Below are 6,248 nucleotides of genomic sequence, written 5' to 3'. Positions count from 1 at the left end.
TATATATATATATATATCTTATATCTCTACCAGTAAAAAGAATAGGAAATATAGAAACTCGCAAAACAAATGAAACGATTTTTTTTTATATCCTTCTTTTTATTTATTAAAATGTCGTAATTTTAAAAAATAATACACAAATGTCCTATTTTTTAGCCCGAGTTGATGATCGTAGCTTAGAGATGCGATCTGAATTATTATTTTTTTATTCTTAATAAAAGGTTGCATCTCCGCGATGCGACCATATATATATATATATATTCCCATTTTATTAATATTGTTAATTAATATTTAGTAAATTATAAATAATTAAAATATTTAAAAACTCATAATATTATTAAAAAATAAAATATATTAATAAATAATTTTATTTTAATAATATTATAAATTTTAATAATAATAATAATAATAAAAAGAATAATAGTATTATTAATTTTAATAGTGATAATAATAAAAAGAAAATTATATTAATACAATAAAATAAAAATACATTAAATTAAAAAGAAAAATTACATAAATTTTGAGTAGATGTGTCACCATCGTGTGGACAATGTTTCGTAGTATGACTAGATACCCGACATAATATGCACTTTCTTAGGACTCTATCTGTAGTGTCTGTCCATTTATGTTCTAATGCATTTGATATTTGGACGACTTTTCTTAACTATCCGCATTAGTGGATTGTGACACACCTTAGCACCTTCATATTGTTGCCAATATCATTCGTTTGGTATGGATTGGAACGCTTTGTTGTAGACTAAAATGACCATATTTGATGTTAGAACATATTGTTATCATGTGAACAAGACATATGTTTAGTTTGATATTCCCCACATACGCATCAATTGTTAAGAACGTTTGCACTGAAATGACCAATTGGTTGCCTTCTCTTGGATTTACCGTCTCGGGGACCGTGAAAGTATGGTTGCTCCTATCAAAACTATCGACTTTATGACTATTGATTTTACGTATTTCCGATTTTATAAAAGTTGTGCATATTTCTGTGTATATCTGGCCATAAACTAAAATTGATGTGTGTTGTTTTACCATGGTTGAAAATAGTGTATTTGTTTTATAATATGTTGATTGCACTCACCAAAGCAGTGTCCCTGTTTTATAAAATGTGACGTCCCAAATAGATCACTAACGGGGCGGATCGCTACCTAACCTTACGATTTCCTATATAAAGACTCCAAACAAACGTTCTCAAACACACTTCCTCCAACGTTCTTAATCTAAATTTCTTAAATCACATAGTTGGACATTTCTTCAACGTTCAAGTCAAATTTTCTGTTTTACTGATGGAATTATCTACGAATTACATAGCTGAAATTTGATACATTAACGCATTTGTAAGTATTTTATATTAGTCTCATATATATTGAGTATTTTATATTATTGTCATGTATATTATTTTCAAATATATTATCGTAGTACTTTATATATTATTAATTTCAACTATCCTCCAAGGACAAACTGAAATGTCATGGTCACGTCAACAAAAAACCGAACGAAGCCATATTACCGTATTTGCAACATGTCGGATTTGGTGAAGTGATCAAACTTGGAAACTACAAAGTAGATGTCGGTCTGATTATTGTTATGATTGAAAGATGGAGACCATAAACTCATATTTTTCATCTCCCAATAGGTGAGTGCACAATAACTTTAGAAGACATATGCTAAATTTTAGGAAAAATTGTTTACGGTTTTCCTGTTAGCAGTTCAAATTTTGTGAATGGTAAAGATGTTTGTCAAGAATACTTATGAGTTATTCCACCTGAGGGAGCAACGATGGATAATTTTATTTAAAAAAAATGGCTTAAAAATACTTTTGACGAGGTTGATGCAAATGCATCCGAATTAGAAAAGCAAGCATCATCTTGAGCATATATACTACGTATGATTGTAGGATTATTGATGGCGGACAAATCCAACAATCGTGTACATTTTAAATATATTTAACTCTTTGGCGATTTAAATAAAGCATCATAATATAGTTGGAGTTCGACAGTTTTAACAAGGATCTATAGAGAATTATGCCTTGCTACGAAACCCGACTTAATATCGATGGAAGGATGTGCATTGTTGTTGCAAAATTGTGCATAGTATCGTTTGACTTGTGTTGCTCTAGACACACCAGTGGATGAATATTTCCACTTGCACAAAAGTAACTATTGCAAATAATTTATATATATATATATATATATATATATATATATATATATATTAAACTTATTACTTACCATATTACTAATTTTATTATATTTTTATTTTTTATATATTCGATAGATCTAATTCTGGTGGTCTAAATTTCAGTAGAGTTCCTCACAATGATATAGAAGGATACCAGAATAAAATCGATTTTATGATGATTCAGGGAAATAATATATATTCATTCACATCTAGTTGCACTTTTTAATTATATTTTTTTATACCTCTTAATATTTACTTTAGTTTATTTTTTAACATATCAGTTTCATTATAGACCGTATCTCGGATTCCAACACGAGGTAACCGAACAAGAGATGAACACTTGAATTGCATGTACCTATCTACATTGTTATCATATCGTCGAAAAACATCATGCAGATAGAGTCGCACTTCAGTTCAGCTTCCATCAACAAATTCAGCAACCTCCGGAGGATGTGACAATCTACCATGAGGTCGACATGAGGCGTGTCATTGATGATAATTGGAGTGTGGTTTGGAAATATGAGATTCAACATTGAAATTAACGTCGCAATTACGTATTGCAAGGTCAATTCGTATAATGTGTTTTACGCCACAATAAAGAATATATGAATTGGTTCAGACATCACACCAAATATATATATATATATATATATATATATATAGAAAGATACATGTGTGATCCACGTTTGCAACCTTCGACATATCTTGATGTTCACTCAACTCCTCAATCAATCCTACAACAACATACCATGCACCAAACATCGTCTTTATCATCACCACCACATCTACATGAATCTGTAGATATAACGACTCAGTACTACGTTCATTTAGTGCCAACAATACCAACTCCCATTAATCCGACATGGAGCAGAATTTTCTATAATTTATTTGGTACTCATTGTACAACTCTTGAGTCAGCTTATGTTGTTTTTTATTCCATGTATAACGTCAAAACTCAAAATTATACGAAAGCAAGTGATAGTGGTTCTAATCCACATATATATTATAACGAGGATAATGATCAAATTGAGGATAACTACAACAAACTCAAGTCGTACAAATGGTTAGATGAGTTTGAAGATCGCGTAGATGCAGAAAAGGAGGCCATTTAGATGGAAATAATTAATTTAAATTTGATGTACTTTTTTTAATTTGCGATATTTGTTCTTTAATTTAATGTATTTTTTTCTTTTAATTTAATGTATTTTTTTAATATAATTTTCTTTTTATTATTAAAATTATTATTCTTTGTATTATTATTAAAATTTATAATGTTATTAAAGTTATTATCATTTAGTAACGTATTTTAGTTTATTAATAGTATTTAAATATTTTAATTATTTATAATTTATTAAATAATAATTAACAATATTAATAAAATGACAATATATATAAAAATTAAGGATAAAAAAATTTTGAAAAAAAATTTGCTTTGCATCTTTGCATTTCCAAGTTGCATTCAGTAACTGAGACTAAAAAGTAGAATATTTATATATTATTTTTTAGAAGTGTGGTATTTTAGTAAAAAAAAATAATTAAAAAAAAATCAAATGAAACACAAACAAAATAAAAAAAATTGATTTGATTTCCATGATAAGAGGAACTGAAATAGAAAAATACAAACAATATAATATGAGGAATAAATGGAAAAAGAGAATAATAAAAAGAGAAAAAGGTAATAGTTAAAAATTTGAAAAGAAGGATATTAATGGAGTGTAACTTGGAAAAAATGATTTAGTATTTGTTCTAAAAAAGAAAGAGGGAAGAAATTTACACTCTACAAATATAACCTACAAATTTAAATTTCCATCAAAAATACTTTTTACCCAATAATGAATTAAAGAGGTAATTAAATGTGAGGTTAACATTGTTTATTTCATAAATTTTTATTTTTAATTATTTTTCTCTTTTTCATTTAACATCATTATCTAGTTAGTCTCGTTAATTTTATTTTAAATTTATTTATTTTTCTCTTCACTAATACTCAGTTAAAATTTTATTTTATTAAATTTGTAAAACTATTTCACAATTAAAAATAAATATTATAGTTTAATTCATTATTTACAATATTTTTTTACAAAATTAAAATCAAACAAAGTTGGTGACAAATGATGTTTTATTTTTTTTTATAAATCATTAATAAAATTATAGTGATTTTATATTAAACATATCTTAATTGATAAGCACATGGCTGTAATTTTGCACCAAAACAAATTTTTATTACTTAAATATAAAATTAATTTATGCATAATACAATAAATTTAATTTTAGTATATGCAAATGATTTTTTTAGTTTAAATAATTGCAAAGTGTAAGTGTTTCTTTTTTAGTTTTTAATGTATAACATTGTTAGTTTTTTAACAAAATAATAAAAAGTTATTAAGTTTACATATACAATTAATATGTGCAAAATGCAATAAATTTTATTTTTGTTATTGAGAAAAGTGCACGTCAATTTTTTTTTCTTCTTTCAATTAAATTATCTAATTGTGGGACAAACTAATTAATAAAAATATATATTTTGCACCATACATTAACTGGTTGAAGTAAGTTTTATTACAAATCAAAAGTGATAATAAAAAGAATCATCATAAAATATAAATAGACCGGTATTTTTAGACCTACAAAATTAAAATGTAGAACCATTACATAACATAAATTTAATCAAAATGTTAAACCATTACTTACCAATGTTTTAGCAAAATGTCATTACAAAACATAAATAAAACAATTACTATATGTGATATTCTAGCATATCCAAAATATTTGGAGACAAGTTCCCATGTTGCTGATGCTATTAATAATTTAAGACAACTTTTCGGACATGACGTAATTTTGTTATGACAATGGTTGATCCCATGTTGCTCATACTATTAATACTTTGTGACGACTTTGGTTGAATCTCATCTTCAATTACAATTACAAGTGCATTTTTTATTTATAATAAACTCTTCTCAACTAGTTAGTGTGTGATGTTTTTTCTCTTAATATACGGTGCAAAATATATATATCTGCACTGATTGATTTTGTCCCAATGTTAATTGATATATTTTGAAAAATAAAATACAATATCAATTTTTTGTAATGACCATCACCAATTTTTTTACAAAAATTAAAAAAATTAAATATATATATATATACACATTTTTTTTAATTTTTTATTTCGCATAAATTAAAATCAAATTTATTGTAGTTTGTAGAAACTAATTGTATATATAAGCTTAAATTATTATTTACCATTTCATTAAAAAATAAAAGTTTAATTGAAGTTTTAATTCATCTATTTTTATCAATTAACATAATTAATATTTATATTTAAAAATTTGAAAATTTTAATTATTTATTAGTTTTTTAACTAAAAATCAATAGTTTGACACAATAAAACTGACATGACATATGGTATCTAATTTAAAACTATTTATTATTTACATATTATTAATTAAATAAAAAATAAATTGTGTTATAATTTAAAAATGATATTTTTAGAGATTTTAATTGTACTTTTTTTTAGAATTTATAAAATATATATAAATCACTTCATCTAAAATATTTTAAATAATTATTTAAAAAAATCATAAATATTAAATTTTAATAAAGACTTAATTGAAGTTTTGATCCTTGTATTTTAACTGAATCACGAAAGTAATCCCCCCATTTTATTTATCCTCCAGTTTTGGTCAATGAAATAAAATTTTAGTCAAAAATTTGAAAAAATATATTTTTTTTAAATCACACCACACCATTTATGATAATAAATTTCAGATACAATTGTTATATCACGAGATATTGAAATTCTGTGTCGCTTAAACAAATTCAACAAAATAACAGTTCATCATGCTTTTAATTAAAATTCTGACAAAAACGGAAGAAAAAGAAAATAAAAAAAACTACTTTTATAATACAATTAAAATAAGAGAATAAAATCTACGGTCAATCTTTTAATAAAATATGATTAATTTCAGGTATACAGAGGAGAGGAGGATTGAAAATTAAATTTTTTATGTCTTTTCACCGCAGACTAGAATCCAAAGCTTTTTTAAACGTCTCACCAA

The sequence above is a fragment of the Cicer arietinum genome, chromosome 5 (genome assembly GCF_000331145.2).
Source record: "Cicer arietinum cultivar CDC Frontier isolate Library 1 chromosome 5, Cicar.CDCFrontier_v2.0, whole genome shotgun sequence".
NCBI classification, from domain to species: domain Eukaryota; kingdom Viridiplantae; phylum Streptophyta; class Magnoliopsida; order Fabales; family Fabaceae; genus Cicer; species Cicer arietinum.
This window is presented reverse-complemented; position numbering follows the sequence as displayed.